The sequence below is a fragment of the Pseudorca crassidens genome, chromosome 14, assembly GCF_039906515.1.
Source record: "Pseudorca crassidens isolate mPseCra1 chromosome 14, mPseCra1.hap1, whole genome shotgun sequence".
Lineage (NCBI taxonomy): Eukaryota > Metazoa > Chordata > Mammalia > Artiodactyla > Delphinidae > Pseudorca > Pseudorca crassidens.
This window is the reverse complement of record NC_090309.1, coordinates 75,612,206-75,639,021: the sequence shown is the minus strand read 5'-3', so window position 1 is coordinate 75,639,021 and position 26,816 is coordinate 75,612,206. Positions and strand designations below refer to the sequence as shown.

The window sequence follows — 26,816 nt, the reverse complement described above, 5'->3', positions numbered from 1 at the left end:
AGAAATGTCCTACGATAAGGGCCATAACCTGACATAGGGTAGAGATTTATTCTGAGGCAGTAGAGACCTGGAAACTGAACAATTTGGACAAAGTTGATTCTTCCCAAAATATAATCTGTAATATATGTCACAATTAGTGACTTAGACATACTGGTAAAACTTGAATATCAGAAACGCAGGGCCCATTGTCAAATAACATTTATAAAATGCTGACTAACCGCACAGGTGTTTGTTGTTGTTGTTATTGTTTTAACTTCAGGCCTTTTAAGAGCCTTGACAGTTCTAGCGTGTGTTATATCTATCAAGTATGTAGCACTTTCTAACTTTATGTCCCTGTTTGCTTTGTTTTACCTTTGGTAGAACTAGTGTTTCATGGAGCCCATTCTGGGAACAACAACTACAAAGTGTCGACAAAACTAAGAACAGCTTATTTTGAAGTCTAGGCAGCCTACGTGTTTCTTTAACTACATTTGATCCACACAACAATATTATGATTAGGAATTAGCATATGCATTTGTTGGATAAGGAAATTGATGCTCTAATACTTACCTTGGTTAAGTTCACACAATAAATAACAGAACAGGAATTCAGATCAGGTCTATGATTGTTAATTCAACAATGTATCTTTGTATTCACAGCCTCTCAGATTTTCTCAGTAAAGTCCCTTGTCCCTCCAGGTTGAGCCTAAACAGCAGTTACCATACTATGGCAATACTGACCACTGCTAAGTACTTTGCACTCTTTTAAACAGTTCAATGTTGAGGTTAAATTTTCCTATTAAAATCTCTCTGGCTTCTGTTTTTCTGACTAAATACACTTTGTCTGCACTGCAGACTTTGTGTGCATTGCAGAATCATTGCTCACGATCGCCTTTCTGCCCCTCCATGACTTCCTTAAGAAACGCCCTATCTAACCAATGCCTCACGTTGCTTACAGCCCTTTGCCTGCTTCCCAGAGTTCTTAAATTCTTAGGTAGTGTCCTCAAACAAACAAGCAGTGGTGACACCAGCTCATTTTCTTCTTTTAATAATTGGATGACTGTTCAGGGTGCTACAGGAATATGCATGAGCGCTTAATTATATTCTCTGCCTCGCTGAGTGAATGTTGGCTAGCAAGAAACCTCTGCCTATGGTGTAAAACATCACAGAGATCAGATCGGTCCCCCTTGCACTTGCACATGGCTGATAATCAGCTCTCTCCACACACAGGCAGATGAAGCCAGTTATCTGAAAAGGTGTCAGTGTCCTGTTAGCATCTGCATGTGTCCTGACTTTACACTCATAGCAAACTCAGTAGCAGGCTGAGCAACCCAGATCCTCTCTTGATCTGGACGAGTCAGTGATGCAGCCTCGAAAATACAAAACCACTTCATTTTTCTGGAATCACAAGAAAATCATCTAGTACTATGAGCAGCACCCTCAGATTATCAGAACACGCTTTTCAGTGCCCAAAAGTTAAGCACATTCAACATTTTCAGATATGAAAAATCTCTCAATATGAACAAAATGCTTTCTTAATACAACATTCATATATTGGGCACCAACTATGTCCCAAGCACTACGACAATTATTAGGGACAAAAATAAGGATAGAAAGTTAGATGTTATGTGAAGGCTCAAGAGCATTTCCTTTAGATAAAGCACAGAGTTTAATTTGGGGCCTCATTGCTACCTCCACTCTGACTCTTCAGAAGAACTTTTTCTTCTCTCTCAGCTGTGGTCTATATAGATGAGGCTGCTGGTTAGGTGACCTTGAGAAAAGAGGGTGTTTTTGTAGATACACTGCCATTCATTCCGTAAACATTCCCCACATATCCCCATATCCGGCCATCTGCATACAGCACATTTTGGTCACTCTCTGTACTACGTTAAATCAAAGTGCTTTCCCTTTTAGCAGGAGAGACACAAGCTAATCAAATCATGGACAGAGGCACATACAAAGGACAGTGGGAACATCAGGACTATATCTACATTCAAATCGTCATATGTTTTTGAAATTTCCAGGTATTCAGCAGCGGCAGAACTGTACGTGGCAACCAGAATCAAATTAGCAGAGGTCCACAGAACCCCTGATCTGCTCCTACTTAAATTAGTGCGGCTTCTTCTATCACGGAACGAACTGACATCATTTCTATTCACTTGTACGCTCACCAGCCTCCTTAATACAGCTTCAGGAACTAAATGTTTCCCAGTAGACAATGCAGGTGTCACTTCTGAGAAATGCACACACTCTGTTAACACTAAAGGTGGCAGCCAATTCTGGGACTATAATTGGAGCTTTTCTTCTCCATTCCAGTTGCATGATTTCTCTTTCTCTTCAGTGACTTCCTTAACTTTATAAATGAATACAAAGGCTCAGCCACATGCTACAGCAAAGATTTTGCTTAATCCCTTTAGCCATCTGTAAAGCAAGAGTAATACACTCTAGCAACGCATCAGTAGTGAGTGTGCGTGTATGTGTGTGCATGTCTGCATGCATGTCTGTGTGCATTTGGGCATAATGCAGATAATATACCCAATGAAGCCCACCGGAAAGCACATTGTGTTTTTTTAAAGATTTAAATAATACAGGGCTAAGCCATGGCTTGTGAGTCTAAAACAACCCTCTAAATTGGTTATTCTCATTGCTCACTTGCACATGAATGTGATCATTGATCATTAATTTTGACTGTAGACGAACAATACTTAAGAAAGTCTACTGTATGCAATTCTAGAATTTGCTTTAGCCACGTTCAAATTCTGTGTGGTGTTAACTCATTTGTTTTTCATTAAGTTCTTTATTAACAGCCAATCCCTTGATTATTACACTTCTCTGAACTTTCTTGTTAATCTTACTTACGAGTCACATAATGCCTGAATACATTTCTCTGAAATGTTGCTGAGATAAAAGAGCTGACACTGACAGTAATTAACTTCTAAATAAATATTAAAATGAGAGGGCATCGTAAATACCCCCAGTGCAACGGATCCATGCCTAAGTCCCTAGGACGTTAGGCAGCCGGTCTGTCACCATTTGAGCTGAGGGCAGCTGTCATTGATTTTGGAAGATATTCCTCTATACTATTTAGCCTAATTAGCCTCTTTTAATGCTCAGTTTTAGCTAAAATACATAGTTTATACTTTGCTTTTCACACATTTGACCTCTTAGCCATATGTTCTCCTGACCAATTCTCCACAGCTTACTTGCATATAGAAGTTCTCCCTAGGTAGGGACCAAGTTCAATGGTTTCCCCTACCCACCCACCGCCTACCCAATTGTGATGGATCCTTGCACACAGCTGGCTGGAAGCCCAAATGGTGTGTCCCATGTCTGTGTTGAATTGAGGTACATTTGCTCATAAGATATTCATCTCAAATCTGTCAAACAAAAACTGTGAAAGTGTTGTGTGATTGGCTGAGGCTGTCTGTTCCATAAAAAAGCAGAAATCACACCAGCACAAGTGTGACGTCTGGCATCCAACCGACAGGGTTGAAGTACTAGTTGTGACCCAGATTAGAAGTGTAACTTTGGGCAGGTTACTTATGTTCTCTAAATCTTAATTTCCTCACGTGTGAAATGTAGAAAACCAGTATCCTCTGTTAAAGGTGTTGTAATTAACATCTTTGTATTGAATGTACATCTGTGTATTAAATGGCATACTACAAGTAAAGTGTTTCCCCAGGGGCTTGGCAAGGGCTCAGCCACCGACAGCTACTGCCGATCTTTATTAGTTCAGATGAGAGAGTTCTGGGCTGCGGCACCTTAGAGCTTCCTGTAAAAGGTAGATACAGAGCAGTATGGTAACAGCGGTAAATGTGATGAGGCTTAAGCTGTATTCTCAAGGGAGTCTTGTCTTTTAGTTTCAATGTCTTGTTTTTTAGGCACAACGTGTTTCTCTCTGATCCTCCTCTCTAACCTGCATCCATCTTCAGGAAGACAGGTGTGACAGGTGGGTGGCCAGCCCCTGCCTGCTGTTTTGTTACTCACATGGCAGTGGGTGGCTCCAGAAGGTGTATGCCAAAATCCTGTTTAAAAAGACTCAGCATATATGAGGGCAAAAGCACCGAGGTTAAAGGGAGCTAAAATATAGAATATGAAGGCACAGAGTAACAGGGCAGATGGGGTGAACTGCACCTTGGATGGATTGTGGAAATGACTGTGTATGTGCCTAGCTACAGGTTACAGTGTGTGGGTCAAGAAGACCCAAAGGGGTAAACTACACTTTGCCACTCGGCATCTTTGTACCTCCCTGACCCCAAAGGTCAGACAGTTTAAGAGTGATCTGCTTGCAGAGTTTAACCAGTTTAAATAGTGTGTGTGTATGTGGTTTATTTGAAGATTGAGATGCTGAAAACCAGGCAAATAGAATTAGCAAGACGTCATAGAGCCTCCTCTGTCTTGTTTAATAATAGCTTAATTAATCCCTACTAGGAAATGCTGGACCAGGTAAATACATAGACTGATGAGTGTGCTGGCCATGGAGCATGGAGGGGGAAGGGGCATATTTCCATGGGGAGAGTTCTGTGCTGGCTGTAAGAATACCCCAGCTTCAGTCCTGGCACTGCCACTCACCACTGTATAATATCGAACAGCTGTTCTCAAGGGTAGTCCTGGACCAGAAGCATCAGCAGCTAACAAACTGGAATTCGTTAGAAATACACATTTTCAGGGCTCCCCCTAGACCTACTGATGAAGGTACTTTGGAGGAGGGATCCAGCAAAGTGTTTGAACAAACCTTGCAGATGATTCTGATGCATAGTGAAGGCTGAAAACCGTACTAAGGTGATGAGCGCCGGTGAGTTTGTAGATACTCTTTGTTTGCGTTCACAGGTCATTGTATGCTCTGCTAACGTGAAATCAAGGAGCTACTCAGAGGCAGAATTTTCCAGCCACGGATCAAAACAGGTCTTTTCATCTATTTCCTGGAATTGATGCTCTTCCTCTGTATCTAGAGCTCCACAAAGGACTGACCGGTAATCAAGGCTCAGAAACAAAGGGAATATGCGGACAACATATTCTCAGGTTTTGGAGAACATCTTGTTCCTTCCTTTGGAGGGGATCATGACACCAATTTTTGGAAACTCTGTGGTTAGCTAGAGCGAGGGACTGCCACATATAAGGTAGAAAGGCCTTCTTCCTTTCTTCTGCCTTTCAGGGAGCTATCAAGGAGCTATTTTTCAAAGCTCACTGTGTCGATCCAGCAAGCAGTGGTACTGAGGCTGATACTTCCCCCATTCAGATCACACATCTATATTCTAGTAACTGGGCATTAAATTAATCTAGATTATAGTCTAAAGACTAAAATAGTACAAACAAGATTTTTTTTAAGTTAACACTTACAGAGTTTGAACCTTCTTTGTATGTTGCAAGAGAAAATACTCCTTTAGACATGCAGTTAACAGAGCTTGGAAGATCCTGCTGGGAGGATGGAGACAAACTGAGGTGTCCCACAACTCTGGCTGTGTCCCCTTTGGTGCAGTGTGCCTGTCAGGTTTGGGGAGACCAACTCCTTCCAGAAGGAAGTAAGACTGACACTGTTCAATTGCAGAGCTCTCTCTGTCCCTGCCTGGGATTTATTTCTCCATCCATCTTCTAATCTTCTTGTCTATATTCCAATAGTTTCCCTGTCCTAACCTGCAATTTTTATGTGCAACCATTTATAATTTTTCACTTCCCTACCAACATTTTTCTTTCCTTGGTGTCATAATCCTCCCTAGTTTCCTATTTCATTTAATCTTATTTATAATTTATTCTGTGAATGTGCTACTTGTGATAACCTTATATGAGATGTCATTTCTGTGATGATACTAAGGGCATCCATTCAGGAAATATTATTTCTACTTCACTTTGACCACCTCCCACAGATTATTCCCACATAATGTTGATTAATTTGTAACCAGCACTTTTAAAAGCAGCATTCCATCTCTAGCATGAAAAAATGCAACTATAAATTATTTTGCACCGACACACACTCTTAAAGAATTAAATATGCTTAAAGCCAAAAGAGGGAGGGGCCTTTCCAATGAAGTAGAAGCCCTGCATTCTGACATTGCCCTGCTGCCTGATGGGGGCGCCTTGGTGCCAGGAGGGTCCAGATGCAAACCCCGCAGAGTGTCAAAGTCAAAGTAATTCAAGCAGCCCAGGTTTCTGCCTTGTGCTGGCGATGCAGGGTGTATTCATTGGGAGATAAAGTGCCCTCTCATCCATCTCCAGTCCAGGAACTGGTGCATTCCTAAGCAGAGGTTTAAAGCCTTTGGTCCACCTGTCTGTGATGAGTTGGTACAGTGGGTTCATGAGACAAGAGGACCTGACCAGAGTCTTGCATTTTCATTTTGCACTGGGCCCTACAAGTTATATAGCAGACCCTGCTGGGAGGGTGACTGATGAATTCTGATTGCTTAGATCTAATATTTGCACAGAGTAATTACTCAATAAGTATTGTTGAATGGATGTATACCAGAGTCAGACCATAACCTTTTCCTGCTTCAGATCTCCTGAGTCACAGCTGTGGCTAGCAATGGAAAAGAGACAGCTTTGATGTAGATATGAAATTTTAGTTTTAAACTCAATTAGACTGACTCTTTTAATAACTAAGTGGCAAGATAGTTATGGAATCTGCCCCAAATATTATGAGGATATATATTTGCCAGTAGGAAGGCAATATTTTCATAGCATAGTTGGGAACAGCTATTGGAGAAAAGTAAGATTGTTTCATGTCCACACTTCCGCTATTGAGTTTATGAGCTGGTTAAAAACCATGATCTTCATGGTGGGTTAGTTATGCCTGGGAAGACAGCAAAACTAGAGCCAAAATAGCTTGGAATCAGAATCTGAGAGAAAGTTAAGAGAATGAGGACATGGGCAAACTGAAAAGTGAGTTAGAAAGTTAGAGAAGATGAGAAGAAAGCTACCATGGGAGACTTTGGAACAAAGGAGATGGCAGCTTGAACGCCTGTGTGTAGGTCAGGATCCTGTGGGGACACTCTTTAAACAGATTCTGACATTTCCAAAATACAGAGCATTAAACTTCCAGCTTGGAGCCAGGCTAGGACACTAATTTAGACCAAAAATTGGGAAAAGTAGTGATGTTCCACTTTTCTCCAATAAGCCTTTTCAGTGCTTGGGACTGAGCGTATTGGAATCTAAGAGTTACGGTAGAGAGTGAATGATTCTGGCAAAGTTGTGTTTCATATTTGGGGACTATAATATAGTGTCAAGATTGTCATCAAAGATGGCTGCCTTTCATCCATGGCAGGGATGGCAGTATGAAAAAGCAACAAAATTGGCAACCCCTGGGTCAATGGGCATAAACCCTTGCATCTCAAGCTGTATAGCATGGGAATTGTTTCACTGTGCTTTGCTTAGTATAGAGGCTAATATTAACTTGTGCTTGACTCTGGATTGTCTTCACAGAAGTTTTTAGGGATCTTGATATCATCTTCACTGGCTGCCCCACTTTAAGATGAATTAAGATGAACACTCACTGCTTGTGGCTTAATCCCTATAGTATCTACTAAGGACCCCATTATTGCTATTATTTTCCACTAGCAGTACTCAGGTTGGCTATTACTCTGAGTTTCACAGCATCCTACTCTCATAGTCATGAGCGAGTCCCACAGCCTAGCCCATTCCTTCTGGCTACTGAAGTGAAATAGGTCTAAAATCAGACTAAGGAATAGTAAGACCAAGAAAGAACGCCTGCTGCCATTCTAAGGATTCTACTAGATTGATATGTAAATTAGTCAGAAACACCATGAACTCATGGACCTCACCCCTCCAGGGTCAACTACCGATGAGGCCTGAGTGACATGAAGTCTGAACCTAAAACAGTTCTATCCTGACAGTCAAAATTATTTATGTCCACTGTTTGAATTCCTCATAATAAAGGCTCTATTTATATCCAAGCTAGCCTCCCTATTTTAAAATCTCAACAGCTTCTAATATACTTTACATTTAAGTTAATATTTACATCATAGTTTACACTTATAGTTTATATTTACAACACAGAAAGTTTATCATGTTTTTCTTCTCTTGAGGTAAGATTTCAATTTAACCATGTACACAATAGAGAATGCCATTTAAAATATGTCAACTAGGGGGAGAAAAAACAATTTAAAAGATCAGTACAACTAAAGAATCAAAAATAATCTTTGTGCAAAAAACAATTATAAAAATTAAAAGGTAATTGTAATTCTCATAAATACTAAAAAATGTTTAACTTATAAATTCAAAATAATTTTTAGTGACAAACATCTCAGTAGAAAATTGGATAGAATTTCAAACATACCATGTCAATTTCAACAGAAATCTCAAAAGGATTTTTATGGGCTTTGACAGTGTGTTCTAAAATAATCTAAAAGAGAAAATGCATATGAATAATCAAAACTTAAAGAAGAACAATAAATATATCTAAGCCTTTCCAGATGCCAAAACATATCATAATCCATAATAATTATTTTTGAATAGTACTAGTATAGAAGTAGATCAACACAGAAATGGAATAAGAAGTCCAGCAACAGACTCATATGAATATTTTTAAAAATGTATCCCTGAATATATGTTATATAAACACAATCAGAAGAGCAAAGAAAAGCTGGAAAAATCTTAAGAGGGCTTTTACGCTTATCAAAATGGTTAATACGTTTATAGGAAATGCTTACATTTCTCGAGGAATAAAGAATGAATTAAACACAGGGAGCTCAGCTTGGTGCTCTGTGATGACCTAGACGGGTGGGGTGTATACATATAGCTGATTCACTTCATTGTACAGCATACACTAACACAACATTGTAAAGCAGTTATACTCCAATAAAAAAAGTTATGGAATACAATTTTTGCCCAACACGTGAACAACGTAATTGATACTATGAAATGAAATAAATGTCAATTTATCTGACATTAATTTGTTAAGTAAAATAAACATGTCAATTTCATATAAAGAGGAGTGTAAATTGATACAACTTTTCTGGAAATTAACTTGGCAATATATAGCAAAGGATTTAATACACTACACTTTGACCCTATAATTTTGCTCATAGGAAAATATATTAAATAATGATCATAAATACAGATAAAGTATTGTGTATAAAGATTTTTTTTCCTAAATAAAAGACTCAAAATTTCAATTTTATGAGATTGGTGAGGATATAGGGAATTTAGTCATCTTGTATTAAGATGATTGTATATTAACCAACAGTTTTTCTGGAAATAAATTGGGGCCAAAATATATGAAAGTCTTTAATGTTGTACAAACTCTGTGACTTAGCAATTCCACTTCTAGGAATTTACCCCGAAATTATAATAGCAAAAGATTATTTTAAATAAGTATGAATCGTGATTCCAATTTTAACTTTATATAGGGGTCAGTACACTTTTGTTTTAAAATGCCAGGGACTAAAGACCTCAGGCTTTATAGGCCATACAGTCTTTTTTTTTTTTTTTAACATCTTTATTGGAGTATAATTGCTTTATGATGGTGTGTTAGTTTCTGCTATATAACAAAGTGAATCAGCTATATGTATACATATGTTCCCATATCTCCTCCCTCTTTGTCTCCCTCCCACCCTTCCTATCCCACCCCTCTAGGTGGACACAAAGCACCAAGCTGATCTCCCTGTGCTGTGTCTGCTTCCCACTAGCTATCTATTTTACGTTTGATAGTGTATATATGTCCATGCCACTCTCTCACTTCGACCCAGCTTACCCTTCCCCCTCCCCATGTCCCCAAGTCCATTCTCTATGTCTGCGTCTTTATTCCTGTCCTGCCCCTAGATTCTTCAGAACCATTTTTTTTTAATTCCATATATATGTGTTAGCATACAGTATTTATCTCTTTCTGACTTACTTCACTAGTACGACAGATTCTAGGTCCATCCACCTCACTATAAATAACTCAGTTTCGTTTCTTTTAGTGGCTGAGTAATATTCCATTGTATATATGTGCCACATCTTCTTTATCCATTCATCTGTCGATGGACGCTTAGGTGGCTTCCATGTCCTGGCTATTGTAAATAGAGATGTAATGAACATTGTGGTACATGACTCTTTTTGAATTATGGTTTTCTCAGGGTATATGCCCAGTAGTGGGATTGCTGGGTCATATGGTAGTTCTATTTGTAGTTTTTTAAGGAACCTCCATACTGTTCTCCATAGTGGCTGTATCAATTTACATTCCCACCAACAGTGCAAGAGGGTTCCCTTTTCTCCACACCCTCTCCAGCATTTATTGTTTCTAGATTTTTTGATGATGGCCATTCTGACCAGTGTGGGGACTACAATCCTCATCGTAGTTTTGATTTGCATTTCTCTAATGATTAGTGATGTTGAGCATCCTTTCATGTGTTTCTTGGCTATCTGTATATCTTCTTTGGAAAAATGTCTATTTAGGTCTTCTGCCCATTTTTTGATTGTTTTGTTTTTTTGATAATGAGCTGCATGAGCTGCTTATATATTTTTGAGATTAATCCTTTGTCCGTTGCTTCATTTGGAAATATTTTCTCCCATTCTGAGGGTTGTCTTTTCGTCTTGTTTATGGTTTCTTTTGCTGTGCAAAACGTTTTAAGTTTCATTAGGTCCATTTTTGTTTATTTTTGTTTTTACTTCCATTTCTCTAGGAGGTGGGTCAAAAAGGATCTTGCTGTAATTTATGTCAAAGAGTGTTCTTCTTATGTTTTCCTCTAAGAGTTTTAAAGGGTCTGGCCTTACATTTAGGTCTTTTATCCATTTGGGGTTTATTTTTATATATGGTGTTAGGGAGTGTTCTACTTTCATGCTTTTACATGTAGCTGTCCAGTTTTCCCAGCACCACTTATTGCAGAGGCTGTCTTTTCTCATTGTATATTCTTGCCTCCTTTATGAAAGATAAGGAGACCATATGTAGGTTTATCTCTGGGTTTTCTATCCTGTTCCACTGATCTATATTTCTGTTTTTGTGCCAGTACCATACTGTCTTGATTACTGTAGCTTTGTAGTATAGTCTAAAGTCAGGGAGCCTGATTCTTTCAACTCTGTTTTTCATTCTCATGATTGCTTTGGCTATTCGGGGTCTTTTGTGCTTCCATACAAATTGTGAAATTTTTTGTTCTAGTTCTGTGAAAAATGCCATTGACAGTTTGAGAGGGATTGCATTGAATCTGTAGATTGCTTTGGGTATTATAGTCATTTTCACAATGTTGATTCTTCCAATCCAAGAACATGGTACATCTCTCCATCTGTTGGTATCATCTTTATTTCTTTTATTTTTTTAATTTTTATTTATTTATTTTATTTTATTTTATTTGGCTGTGTTGGGTCTTCACTGCGGTGTTCAGGCCCTCTCCAGTTGTGGCGAGCGGGGCCTACCCTTCGCCATGGTGCGTGGGCCCCTCACCACCGTGCTCCCCACCCCCCATTGCAGAGCATGTGCTCTAGGTGCACAGGCTTCAGTAGTTGTGCCACGTGGGCTCAGTAGTTGTGGCTTGCGGGCTCCAGAGCTCAGGCTCAGTAGTTGTGGCACATGGGCTTAGCTGCTCTGTGGCATGTGGGATCTTCCCAAACCAGGGCTCAAACATGTGTCCCCTGCATTGGCAGGTGGACTCCTAAGCACTGCGCCATCAGGGAAGCCCTATCGTCTTTAATTTCTTTCATCAGTGTCTTACAGTTTTCTGCATACAGTCTTTTGTCTCTCTAGGTAGGTTTATTCCTAAGTATTTTATTCTTCTTGTTGCAATGGTAAATGGGAGTGTTTCCTTAATTCCTCCTTCTGATTTTTCATCATTAGTGTATAGGAATGCAAGAGATTTCTGTGCATTAATTTTGTATCCTGCTACTTTACCAAATTCATTGATTAGCTCTAATAGTTTTCTGGTAGCATCTTTAGGATTCTCTATGTATAGTATCTTGTCATCTGCAAACAGTGACAGTTTTACCTCTTCTTTTTCAATTTGGATTCCTTTTATTTCTTTTTCTTCTCTGATTGCTATGGCTAAAACTTCCAAAACTATGTTGAGTAATAGTGGTGAGAGTGGGGCAACTTTGCCTTGTTCCCATCTCTCGTATCTGCACTGATAGCCACAGCTTGTGCCCATCTCTGGAGCTTGTTTAGGTGATGCTCTGAATCCCCTCTCCTCTCGCACCCCAAAAGAAGGGTCTCTTGCCTGTTGGGCAGTTCCAGACTTTTTCCCAGACTCCTTCCCAGCCACCTGAGGCACACTAGCCCCCTTCAGGATGTGTTCACGCAGCCAACCGCAGTCCTCTCCCTGGGATCTGACCTCCGAAGCGAAGCCGGAGCCTCAGCTTCCAGCCCTCACCTGCCCCGGTGGGTGAGCAGATAAGCCCCTCATGCTGGTGAGTGCCAGTTGGCACCAATCCTCTGTGTGGGAATCTCTCTGCTTTGCCCTCTGCACCCCTGTTGCTGCTTTCTCCTTCGTGGCTCCGAAGCTTCCCCTCCACCCATCCCGTCTCCGGCAGTGAAGGGGCTTCCTAGTGTGTGGAAACTTTTCCTCCTTCACAGCTCCATCCTAGAGGTACAGGTCCTGTCCCTATTCTTTTGTCTCTGTTTTTTCTTTTGCCCCACCCAGGTACCTGGGGAGCTTCTTGCCTTTTGGGAAGTCTGAGGTCTTCTGCCAGTGTTCAGTATGTGTTCTGTAGGAGTTGTTCCACATGTAGATGTATTTTTGATGTATTTGTGGGGAGGAGGGTGATCTCCACATTTTACTGTTCCGCCATCTTGAAGGTCCCCCGGCCATATAGTCTTTGCTGCAACTGTTTTAGCTCAAAAACAGTTACAGACATTATGTAAATATATGGACATGACTGTGTTCCAATAAAACTTTATTTTAAAAAACAGCCTGTGATGGACTGTTCATGGCTCTATTTAATTACAAATGTAATCTGTGTAAAACACATGTTTTTTATTTGCCTGTGCATGATCTAGTCTCCCTAATAAGCCTCTACTGAGTATATTCAATATGTTTTAATATTTAGCCTAATATAGTAATTTAAAAATTATTTTAGGTAATATTTAGCATTTGAGGAAAATAAAAAAGGTTCATCTTTCTTTGCCTATTCCATACTCCTGCTCTACTTGAAAATGCATTTAGGAAAATGGTTTACATAGCCTCTTGCCTACATGGTGAAAGAATCCTCAGACCAAAATGCCCTTTTCCAGATCCACTGTGAGGTTGGCTTCAGAGGCATCTATTGGGGTGTGTTTGGACTGCTTGCTGCATTACACACCACCCCAAAACACAGTGACTTAGAACAAACATTGAAAGTTAACTTTCACAGTTCTGTGGATGGATTGGGCTCAGCTGGGTGGTTCTATCTTCAGATCTCAGGGTTGCAGCTATAGACTGATCTGGGCTGGATATTCAAGATGGCTGATGGCTGATGCTATCCATGGATGAGAGTTCACTTTATGTTATCAGGTGGAGAGCCCACACTTGACCTCTCCATGTGCCTTGGGCTTCTCATGCCTGGTGTTCCCAGAGAACTTCATGGAAGCCTTTAGGCTTTTAATGATTTAGCCTCAGAAATCCCAAACATTACTTTTACCACATTCTATTGGTGAAGGAGGTCCCAAAAGAAATTCAGATTCAAAGGGAAGAGTCATAGACCCTACTTATTGATAGAGGAATGTCATGCACATACAGGATAAAGAAATACATTGTGGCCACTTTGAACACAAGCTACCACATTATCCACTGCATTCTGCTGGCCTCTACTGATACATTTAGCTGATAATACACAAATCAATTGCTCTCATTTCAAAGAAAGGCTAATGAATCTCTCTTGGCTAACCCAATGGCCACACAGCTCTCATTCAGGTTCTGACTATTTCTGATTCTATGTCATTTCCTCCCTACCTACCGTAGTAGTTCATTTCCAGCTTATGTTGTAAGGTCACCTTAACTCTGTCACACAGTGTCCAGGCCACTTAAGAATTAAGAGAAGCTTAGGAAAACAAACTAGAATCCTCACTTTTGGACACAAAACATCATCCATTAATTATGCAGGCCCCCCTTCATGTTTATACATGACCAAATGTAGAATAGTTGTGTTCTGAGCCCCCATTTTAAAAAATTAATATGACACATTTTGATCCCTTTAGGTTTAAGTTTGATAAAGAAATATTGGGACACCCATCTAATCAGGCACTTCTTCTGTGGCCTTTTTATTGTTCCACAATAATTGAGGACAAGACAGATAGGGTTCTCTTTTACTTTCTTTATGTCATGTTCTCCTTCCTGAATCCATCCTTGTGGTCAAGCATTGGTGAGGGTAAATATATCATCTTGAACTAAGTGAGGGGTTATATATGATTTCATAAGTCAAGCTTATTTCACAACATACCAAAGGAATTTCAAGCATTTTCCTTCTCCATTAAACACTGCTTACAAACCAATTATCATGCTAAAATACCTTTACTTTCTTGCTCTGGGAGTATATATACCTCTTGCTCAGATTCTGAAGTGGAATGCTGAGACTAGATTAGAGGAGCAGATTAAAAAAAAAAATAATAACTGTAAGTAAGTAAATATCTACCACAAAGGAATGATTAAGTAAATAATGGTTCAGCCACCTGATGGAACATTTACAATTTTTTAAATGCTATTTACTTAAAGAGAAGAAAAAGGATGAAGGATGTTAATAATTCAGTGTGGAGTTTAAGAGTCTATATTTGCAATGGAGTAACATTGGCTTTTTAAAAATAATATTTATTTTGTTTCCACTTGTACCTTCTCCATTTATGCATCTCTTTGTACTAATTAGAAATGATTCCTAATGCTCAGTCTTTGTTCTTTTCCAGTCATTGTACTCACTTGCATGACAATGATACCACATTTATGAAAAAGTTTTCAGGACCCAGTCTGTACTCTGGCTGCTCTTTCGTGCTTCAAATCTTTGTAACTATGTGCCTGAAATTCCTTTTGAAAAATCCCATCTCTTTGACCAACTTGAGCCAAACTAGAGCTATCATCTTTCCATCAAGACTGACATCTCTTTGTTCTTTTCCTGTTTCTCTCAATAATAATCTATTTTCCCCATTTCACAGAATGTATGGTTTGTAATAGTTTTTGACTCATCCTCTCTCGCTCTTATCTCCAATATCTGTATCTGTCTCACAGACACTGTCACCTACCCAAAGCCACCCCCTTGCCTTATTTTTGACAATAGAAATGATTTTTTTTCTTTTTCAACATCAGAGGTCACCTTCTCAGGTCTCAATCTTGGTAAGTATAAACTAATTTCAGTAATTTCATTTTCCTTGTTATAATTGGTTATGACTGGGCATGTGATACAATTCTGGAAGTGAGCTCTGAGGGGATATTTGCTGAGGAGTGTCTTAGGAAAGTTTTCTTCATTCTTAAAAAGTGACACAAATAAGGGAAACTGTTTCCTTTTTGTGGAGAAGGAGACTCTTTAGACATTATTGTATGAGAATGTGATACTTACAGCCATGACAGCTCTCTTGAGAATATAAGGGGTTAAGCCTGAGGACAAAAGTCACCTTTTCTGAGAATGATGAAGGGGAAAAATGGAAATAACCTGAGCCCTGAGTGAGCTACTGAATTAAACAAACCTCTGGCCTTTTGCACAATTTTGACTTTTTTTTTTCTATTAATTTAGTAACAAGACCTTTTAATTATGTAGACAATTCCAATGTTGTGGGAAGACAATTAATATTCATTACAGGGCTTCCCTGGTGGCGCAGTGGTTGGGAGGCCGCCTGCCGAAGCAGGGGACGTGGGTTCGTGCCCCGGTCTGGGAAGATCCCACATACCGCGGAGTGGCTGGGCCCGTGAGCCATGGCCGCTGAGCCTGCGCGTCCGGAGCCTGTGCTCCTCAATGGGAGAGGCCACAGCGGTGAGAGGCCCGCGTACCGCAAAATAATAATAATAATAATAATAATAATAATAATAATAATAATATTCATTACAGTGTAGTTCAAGCTTTAGCTCTGCTACTTAAAAGTTGTGTGATGTTAGGGAAACTGCTTAGTTTCTATAGGCTTCTGCATCTTTGAATTAGGGACTGTATTACCCAAAAGTTTAGTTGTTCTAAATACAGGATAAAATGCATACAAAATAACTTCGGTAGGTAAAACATTATATCAGTATAAAATTAATATTTTATCTTTTTAGTTCGATGATTTATTGATTGCTTGAGTCACTGTTTCACTGCCACCACTCTTATATAGGACTTTAATCTATCCTATTTTAAGACAGAGGTCTAAATGTTAGCTCTTCTTCCATTTTTTTCTGAGTCACCTAGTCAACAGGTTAATATTTATAATAATTTTCTTTTGTTGAGAAATGTGGTAAGTAAAAATAAAGATATAGAGAATTGGAACCAATGACTGGACTTGATTTAATTGGTAAATGTTCAACTCTATGTCTTATAAACAAAATTGCCTTTGAAATATTTATAAATAACACTGATCATATTCTACTCAATAAAGAATACTTAAATAAACTTAAAACAGTACCTTACACATAATGAAATACTAATAGTAATTATTTACTATCAGATAGCCCAGTAACAGATCACTAGGGGGGGAAAAAAAAAGCTCTGCTAAATAATGGTTTCATAAGGAAAAAAAAAAAAACCCTGATAAAAGTCTGTTTATCAATAAGCACTGTGAAAAACTTCTACAAAAACGTATGAGATAAAAACAAAGGTGTAACTAGGAGAAATCTTATAGATTTACATACTTTTATTTTTAAAGCTTATAAAATATTTAAGCTTAAGTAAGCTTATAAAAGAGCAACACAGTAAATCTTATAACACTAGAAGAAATGAGTTTAAGAAAAATAGAAACATGATTAATACAATTAGAAAAAGAAGTCATAGTAGAATTGATTTAGTCAATAACTAAAATTTTTAAAACACCCATACAACAGAACAAATTCTAGCAAGCATCATCCGTGAAATGAGAGAGAGCATATACTGTTCCTGGCACTATAAATGAGAAAGAAGCTATAACCTTAGCTACAGAAACATATAGCCCAAGATTGAAAACACTAGGAGTCCTGCACTTCGTTCTAATGTAGAAAATTGCAAGAAACTATATAGAGCTCACTCCAAACATCAAAACAAGCTTGAGAAGCTATAATATCATAGTTTTTGAAAAACCCTCAAGGGCTACGGACTCAAAGAAACTGAAATGGACTAAACAACAGAAAGTGAATTTCTTCGTATAAGCAAGTTGAGACCATTTCTCTCATGCTTGCCATTATGGAAGGAGGAGGAATCTGCTAAGAAGGGGTAAACCAGAAGAACATCCATGAGGCTTTGAACTAACTATCTCAGAGCTGACAAGGGTTGACAGTATAGAATCCCAAAAAGGCAAACCACTGAGCAGGTGTCTGTCACATTGCCAGCAAATTTCTACATGCCTTCATGGAGCAATTGAGGAGTATGCCAAAGGTAGAAGAGTGGTGCTGAAAGATCCTCCTTCCCTAGAGTGATGGGAGTGACGGGCAGCTAAGAGAAGCCTGTTATGAACCTTCTAAGTTTCCAGACTGAGGGTGGAGCAGAAGGGCTGCAGGTGCAGCCCCCAAACTCCAGGCCTCTAAGAAAAATGGGGGGTGGGCATGGGCAGGGAAGCTGAGAGACAAACCTGAGAGTAGATAGAGCCTGAATGGCACAGGCACGATGGAGCCTCCTGTGTGGTGATTACATGGGCTGGTATGTAAGTAGAATCTCAAAAGCAGTACACTTAAGGGGTAGGCACCTCACTGCATATTAAATTATTCCTTAATTTAAAACAATGCTTCAAAAAGAGAATTTTGGTTGCGGTATGTTATACAGAATGAAGGGGAAGAATGTTAGAACTCCCCAGAAAACCTATGTTTTAGCTTCTTACAATCAAACATATCTTTCCACAAAGATTTTGATATATGATTGTTATATTATTGTTTGTCAGCAACACTGAAAAGTAACTGAATATAAGACAATCTGTGATTCACTGCATAAACTTCAGCACAATATTTTTTTTGGTGCAAAACTATGTAGTCATTACACTTGATGTTATAGATGTATATTTAAATAGAGAAAATTTTCTGCTGTTATTGAATTTAAAAATAGATTACAAATCAAGATGTATAATATCTTGAAAAATGCATGTCAAAAACAACCACCAACACAGATGAAAGGATCTAACCTAAACACCTAATAGCAATTATTACCTGTTTTTTTCCTACTGTGTGTTTGATTTGTTTCTGCAATAAGTCTGTATCATTTGTATAATTAAAAACAGGTTATTTTCTAATAAAACAAAAAAAAGCATAAGTAAGATGAAGATCTCAAGGAAAAGAGCTGATTCATATTAGCACATAAATTAATGAAGTTCTATGACATTACTCAATCTATTAATATTATATGTTAATAGTATAATTCATGTTAATTGTATGAATAAAATTATGATTATAATGACACTACTGGCTGAAAGTAACTTGATAAACTTAAGACAAGTGGCTAATTATCTGAGGAAAAACAAAAAACAATCTACCTACTTCAGATCATTCATTGAAAAAAATCACAGCTAATTTTTTTTTTTAATTAAAGCCATAAAGACCAATACAAAATAAGAGGAAAAATTATATAATATTGAAGGTAGGGAAAGCTTTTCTAAGGATCAAACTAAATGCTGATTTAAAAAAAAAAAAAACTATTGATATATTTGACTGTGTAAATTTTAAAGCTCACTTACATCTAAAAAGTATAAAATTAGATCTCTAGGGAAAATATTTTCAATAATATAATAAAAGGAGTGATAATTGTACTCTACAAAACATTATTGCATATAAATTAAGCAACAATGGGATCATTTAATTCACAAAAGAAATGTAAATCAGTGTTAAATGTATGAAAATAGTCAACTTTTTTGATTAGCAATCAAAAATTCAAATTAAAACCATGTTGAGTTATATTGAGATTATGAAACTGTCAAAGATAAAGAAAAGATAATAATAACTTCTGGTGAGAGTGTAGGGATATTGATTGTCTCAGTCTCTGATGGTGCAATGCAAACTGGGAAAATTCTTTCTGGAGAGTGATTTACAATAGCATATGTCAAAATCCTTAAAAATGCATACCCTTTGATCCAGTCATTTCACTGCTAAGCACTAACTTTTCCTGGGGGTGTGTCTGCAAAGATAAAAATTCACACAGCTTTGTTTATCATAGCATTTTTCAAAAATGGAAAACAAACTGTTTACCAAAAAGAGAACTGAGTATATGTCTTTTGATATATTCCTACCAAACAATAATATGAAACTATTAAAAGTTATTTTGTTGTAAAAACTTTACTGTATTTTAAAGATATATGACAAACAAGCTATTAAGAAAACAGAAATCATAGCATAGCAATTCAGCAGACTCTGGAGTCCCAATGTCCAGATTTGGTTTCCCTACTCTGCCTTCTATTACGTGTGTGTTGTTGGGGGAAGTTATTTAACTTTTCTAATTCTCAGTTTATGCATCTGAAAAACAGAGGTGATAGTAGCAATCTCATCAGATTATTCTGAGGTTTAAATTAGTTCATAAATATAAAGGAACAGTGCCTAGCATAAACTAAGTGCTAAAAAAAAGCTAGCTGTTATCAATAAGTACTGCAGATTTAATTTAAAACATTACTTTTATCATAATGCTTTTCCATATCAAGGACACAGAATGGCTTTTAAATGTGTAGAGATCAAGTCTAAGCATTTCCACTTAGCAGAAAACCTGCTTTATTGTAAAAAGTAAGCAGAAAATTCCTGTGTATGGACACATCCAGAGGCCCCGCCTCCTTTGTGGCACTTCTCCTGGGTGCTCTTGCTAGATTAGACGTGGCTCCTCTAGTGCCTTCTCATCCATCTCGGATCTTTGCTCCAATGCAGAGTATTCTACCACTAGAGTACCACGGCCCTTCCTCTATTCATCTAAAATATACCAGGCCTTCTCGCTTCCTTTCACCAGCATCCTGCATAAATCTTTCTCTCCCCTCTCCAGCCCATGGAAGTTATCAGAAAAAGAAATTCTGACATGTCAATCCTATATCAAATTTTCTGGCCCTTAACACATATACTTCCCTAGACTTCACTAAAAACTCCCCAAGTGTGAGCTCAGTGTCCTTTCTCTCCTGAAGCCCATCAGTGCCCCAAACAAATACTCTATATACAAATCTAGCCATGCAATTTACAATATAATTTTAAGGCACACCAATACCGTTGACCTCTGTGGTCCAATCTGCAGGAGTATTAATTTCTCATGAAGTCATCTCCAAATGCTTCCAGACTGATTTTAATAGAGATGAAGAGGCCAGCCTCGCACAATAGCAGGAATTGACCAGGAAATTTATGAGATAAGATGCCTTCCTGAGATTTATGTCACGCATTTCCTGTGTCTGCAGAACCCACAGATGTCTTCATATATTTCAGAACTGCGCTTTCACTCTCATGTCAAAACTAAGGTGGAGAACATTTCAGAAAGAAACGTGTGCAGTGTGCATTCGTTCCTAAGTCCTCTGGAGGTTTAGAAAGTCAAGAATAGTCTCAGTTTAATCAGAGCAAGTTTTCTCACCTCCCCCTCAAATAAGTTGGTGTACTTGGGTGGTTGCAGGGATCCCAGGGACTTCAGAGTGTAGCAAAATCTGATCAACTCTCCAAAAAGAGTCCTTCAGAACCTCTCAGACTAACGGCAAATAACTTCCCATTTATTCGAACCAGGTGACAATATCAAATCACATTATGTTCATGTAGGAAGTACTTGAAAGGCAACTCTTTAGTTCTGAATTTGGAAGTTGGTCAGAAGTCTAATATTTTCAAAAGCTATATCATTTTGAGAAAGTGAAGAAAATTGCATTTTTCTATCTTTCAAAAATATCTGACAGTATCTTTTATTGTATTTTTAAGGCACCTCTGTCGCTGCTATGATGTTGAAGGAACAAATCAAGGACATAAGGCTGAGAGATACAATGTGGCCGATTTCAAACAGAAATGCTGCTGAGTACTTCATCACCTGTTTTGTTGTGGTTCAAGTAAGGGCTGAAATAATAGTAGAAAAACGCGTAAACGAGTAAATACAACTGAGAAAAGAAAGGTGGCAACGTAAAGCAGTATATTTACATATGAAGATTGGTCAGGGATGCACTCATCTATTCATCCAGCCATTCACCTACTCACCCTTCCATCCATCCGTTAATTCTTTTTTTTTTTCAAAAATGTTTTCTTGGGACTTCCCTGTTGGCGCAGTGGTTAGGAGTCCGCCTGCCGATGCAGGGGATGCGGCTTCAAACGCTGGTCTGGGAAGATCCCACATGCTGCAGAGCAACTAAGCCCGTGCACCACAACTACTGAGCCTGTGTTCTAGAGCCCATGAGCCACAACTACTGAGCCTGCGTGCTGCAACCACCGAAGCCCGCGCGCCTAGAGCCCGTGCTCCACAACAAGAGAAGCCACTGCAATGAGAAGCCTGCGCACCGCAACAAAGAGTAGCCCTCGCTCACCACAACTAGAGAAAAGCCCATGGGCAGCAATGAGACCCAACACAGCCAAAAATAAATAATAAAATAAATTAATTAAACAACAGTGTTTTCTTGAGGAGCTCTTGTGCCAAGTTCTGTTCTAGGTGCTGAGGAAGTATCATGAACAAAGCCAACATGGGCTTTGACCTTGTGGAGCTTACAGCCTAGCAAAGGAAGGGTGTATTTTATGCTCTCATTAATTCCTTAGAAATTAATGAGGAAGCACCAAATGTCACTAAAATGTGAATGACTTTGCAGAAAAGGCAAAATTGTTGTTTTCTTTGACACTTCTGCTCTTCCACTTGTTTGATCTCCCTCAGAAAAATGCAAGCCCCTCAAGGACAGGTAGTATCTAAGGTTCACTTCAGTACTACCTTAGCACCTGGCAGAGTTGCCTGCCTTGTGAACTGCAATACCTACATCCATGGAATGGCTTCTCACTATTATATTTGCTGTACTTACTATAAGAGACATTCAATAAATATGACTTTTTTGAAATGCAAAATTGCTCACATATTCCAGAGTTCCTTGTACTCTGGCTACCATACTGACCACTCTGTGTTTCCATTTCCAGTATCTTCTTTCAAGCCCTTGCCCTGCCTAGCCTATGGGATACCTTCCTGCTCCTCCTGTACTTCTGTAACACTACAGCTTCACTACCTTAGTTTCCTTCTGATTGTTTGACTTCTTTTTCTCTGTTGTACTTGATAACCCTGTTCAATTCAATTCAGTTCAGTGCAAGTTAATTCAGTTTAATTAATTTGAACAATTACTATGTACTAGATACAATTTATCACCTCTATTTAGAATACTCTAAAATTCAACCTTCAGCTGTCTAAGGGATCTAAACCTACATTGTCTATTGGACACCATCTCCTGGGTAATCTATAATCTCCTCATTCTAAGCATATCTAAAATTAAACTTATCACTTTACTCTGAAAATAAGAATCTACCTACTTCTTACTTAGGTTAATGTGATCATATTAATAATGTGAATATTATTTTAGCCACTCATATATAAATCTCCAGGTTGTATTTAACTAATTCTTCAAAATTCCCTTGAATCAAGCTTAATTTTATTCCACATACAGATCACCTCCAATCACAAAATGCTTGAACTTGCCTTTATCACTTTTACACCCTCTTCTACTCCAATCTATACAGCATGCTTTGCTAGGTTACAAAAATAAGTCAACTTTAATGATGATGAACTCTTACAGAGGCAGGTGTAATTTCTTCAGTTTGGGGTATAATAGTTTGAGATACAATACCTTCACTATCATTGCCTTATTTGCCACTAATGTTCTACATATGTTCTATACTCCAGGGAAAGTAGACGTCTTCCTGAATGTTATGTAATTTCTTGCTTCTGAATTGTTCTCCAACTTTTCTCATCCTTTGGTATGCCTAATTCTGTCATTCTGGGTGTTAAAACTCTTTCTACTTTGTAAGCCCCAGTTTAAATCAACTGTCTTGTTGATTTATTCTATGATGAAAATAAATTTAAAAAGAAGAAATAAAGAGGATGGCCTTCAGTAACATACAGACTTGAATTAAATCCTGAATCCACCACTTTACATGCTGTTTGATCATCGACAAATTTCTTAAAATTGCTACACTGCTCTAAGGGGGGAAAATTCTGTCTCTTCAGAATGCAGATAATCCTCCCTTGGACTTTGAAATGAAGAACGTGGCTAAATAACATTATTTGATTAAAATAAGTATGAAAATGTACAAGGGATGCCGGATTTCAACCATCCTGAAATTTAGGAGATCATTGGTTAAAAATTTACCAGGACCCAGGATGAGATTCAACCATTCAAGGCATGAATGTGGTCCTGAGAAAGAAGAGTTTGTCCAGACAGAAAACATTTGCATATTTTCACTCACCTTCAATGTGATTTGATAAATTTGCAAGCCAGTAGGCTAGTAATCAAACTCCATATTTCCACCCCTACTACATGGGAAAAATAATTTCTGAAGTATCCAGGGCCATTTCACTCCTGAATACCACCCCCCTTCCACCCTCTAACTTAGACATCAACTTATAAATTTGTTCTGGGACAATTCCAAGTAAAAATCATGGCTGATGGCTGAAATTAAGGGGGTGGCTCTTTAATGAGTTGTAGGAGTGATGCATTTTGGCAGTTTTAGATCTAGACACGTTAATTCTGGCAAGGAACTAAATACACATTCCTTAGGTTCCCTTCTGTATATTAAAAAACAAACAAACAGGCAAAAACCCCAAAAGAAGCATACAAACAAAACCATATAGCAAGAACAGTTTCCATCGAGGTTACAGGACACTGGAAATTTGGTAAACGTTATTCTTATCCGCTCACCCTCCAGCCAGTCATCCTAGAAGTCGGACAAGTTAAAAAGACCCAGTCAAATCCATGCCCCTACTCAACCATGTACTGCCAAATATTAACCCAGATTGATCTCTTTCAATTGAACAACTAAATTAAAATATAAGTATGTAAGAAAATATTTGATAACATACAATTGTACTCAGATTATAAAGGATAATCCAGCTTAAAAATATTTACATTAAGAAGCAGAAGAAATCTCAGTGTCAATGTTGGTTTCTCAATAAAATTAAAACATGCATACACACAGTATATAGGAAAAAAGAAACAGAATAAGTAGGAGAGCTGGACGCATCCAGCTTGCTCAGCTAATCCAAATACAGTAGTTTTATTATCCTATGGGCCTCTACTGGTTTTGCATTTGTGGTCATAAAGCTTGGATTTTCTCAAACTTGTATTAAAGGGGAGTTCTTATTATTTGTATTAGGCAATTTTCTATGTTCTGATTCCTCTGAAAATGTATCCCAACTCCTAAAAGTTTATGCTTTGAATCCTTTCTTATTTTCTAGTGTTTATATAAAATTATTCTTTCTTAATAGCATTTCTGTCATTTCAGTTAACTTTCAGTGGGAAGGGAAGTAGAAAAACGACTTCAGTTTGCAATCGTGTTCCAACTCCTCCATAAGATATTATTTTTTTTGTATGCAGGAAAACAATAAATGTTACCCTTAAAACATTACAATGATTAAAAATAAATTAAAAAGACAGCCTCTGCTTATGTGAAAAAAAACAGCTAAATGGAGCACCTCATTTTGCCAATGATGATCAATATAATAAGGCAGTTCTGTGCCATGTGAAAAAAAAGCTTGCTCTAGAAAATTCTTTTTGAGACTCAAATGTAAATTCTTTTATTTTTCATAATTTGTCTTTTTTCTATTTATGCTGCTCTAAAAAGAGAAATGTGGTGTTCTATAAGATTTATAGTAATGTATTAAACATGTATCTCTCTTCCATGGTTATTAGGGTCAATCTTTAAATATCACATATTTATTGTTTATAAGTTGAGGAGACAGTAAATAGCAAAACACCAGTTCTAACCCACTATTGCACATCCGTTCCAAACTTTAAGAAATATAGTGCTAAAATTATTTGCAAAAACTTTGGCAAATAGGATTAAAGTTAAATAATATGATATGCCCTGTAGCTAAATAGGCCGTATCTTTAGATAATGTCGCATTCTCTGCATCCCACTAGTAATAATACATATCACATATTATTGTCCAATTCCAATAGATGAAGGTAGCTAACAGTAAACACATTTTTACCCGAGATTTACCTCCAGTTTGTAAGTAATATACTTGCTTTGTTTCACTTTCATCAAAATAACTAAAGCATAATATGTTAAACATTGTCTTCTTGTACTAAGCTCCATCCCTATTCCACCCTATACCCTTTACCTGTCCTCAGCTCTGTATTTCAGGGGTTGGAAGACTGGAAACTACATTTGTTGGACTCATTGTCTGATGGATCCTGGGTTTGGGTTCTAGCAACAGAAATAGCAGATAAAGGATGAAAAAAACTGGGCTCCAATAGTATTTGTGGGTTGGGGTGAGGAATTGATTCCACTTCCTCACTTTTCCTTCTCTAGCCCTGGGAAGAGGGGGGTAGTTGACTCCTCTACTTTCTGATCTCTGGGCAGTACCAACATTCCCTATAGTTCCCTGTAATCCTTTCCAACAATTTTAAACTATGTTTCTGTACTAAATTTTCTTCTGTTTGAAATTCTTAGAGTGGTTTCTATATTTCTGACTGCCTCCAGGCTGATACATGTAATAAATACATGGACTCTATTAATTAAAGGAGGAAATGAACTTGGACCAAGTTGTGAAACTCTCTGTAATGGAGTCTCAATGGTACAGATTAATGCTTTCTCAACAGCATCCACTCAACCTGATCTGCTTCAGGAACAACTTGACCACTTTCTTGTAGATGCCAGTCCTGGAGACCTAGTGGTGGCAGAGGTAGCTCATCTTCATGCTCACTGCCTAACTACACCTCCTCTGACTGAGTTCTGGAGCACATCAGCTCTCCAGGACTGCCTTTTATCACTACCTGGATACTGCTTACTGCTTACAGATGTGGCCTTTATGTGGCCCTCATATTATCCAGAAGTTTGAAGGATGTGGACAAAAGCAACGTGCGCTTTGAGGTGGTATCTTTGCTGAAAGCAGGATTGGTTTCAGATGAGATGTCATATTTTTCAAGTGCAGCATTGCCTGCTTAATCCACTTTGTCACATTACTTCTTCTAGTACGTGTCACATTATGTTAGGTCATGCCATAGGAGTTAACAATGAGACGTGCTATTGCCAGAGCAGCTGCGTATAGACATCCACAGATTCAAAAAAGCCCTTGGTTTTTACACAGTCTTGGGAGGTACATGAGCTGGATTTTATACCATCAAGTCCTATAGTCAACCATGAAAAATATATTTTTTCCAAGAAAAGAAAACAGTCAATTGTCTTGAAGAAGTCATGAGGTAACATTCTGGAGAAAACACCATCATCGGTACTGAGGTCTGAGCTCCAGTACCTTAGCAAAGCAGTGTCCCTTTACATTCAGCTCTTGACTCCTAGCAATGGCAGTCATTTTGGATAAATTGTGTCTTAATGCTACAGCACCACACAAATTCAGAGAAGTTATCTTTACAGATTTCAAAAAAAGCTTACATTTGGAAAGATAGGACAGTCTGGGTCTTGCCTTTTTGATTCATATTTAGAACCAGAACAAATTTCTCTTTCCGTTGCCTATGGAAGACACATTCGCCAAATCGATGTCTGGAATTGCTAAATAAATTTCAAAGAATAGATTTTTTTCCTGACCTCATTTGAATGTCTAGACATTTGTGGATTATTGGATCTAAACCATCTGAAACATCGAACCAATATTCCGCAAACCAAATTTAACCTATAGATTAAGAATGCAATCAAAAATTATAAAAGCAGAGCCTCAATGCCCAGGCTTGTTGGGAGAAAACTG

General features: G+C 38.1%; 1 long non-coding RNA gene across 1 annotated transcript in view; it reads left to right on the top strand.

Moving 5' to 3' along the window:
* LOC137205709 (uncharacterized) overlaps window positions 1-21,530 on the top strand; it is a 138,020-nt gene extending 116,490 nt beyond the window's left edge. Inside the window, exon 3 of the long non-coding RNA XR_010934267.1 lies at window positions 20,858-21,530. This is a non-coding gene — a long non-coding RNA (uncharacterized lncRNA). The remainder of the gene's footprint in view (window positions 1-20,857) is intronic.
* The last annotated feature ends 5,286 nt before the right edge of the window (window positions 21,531-26,816 follow it).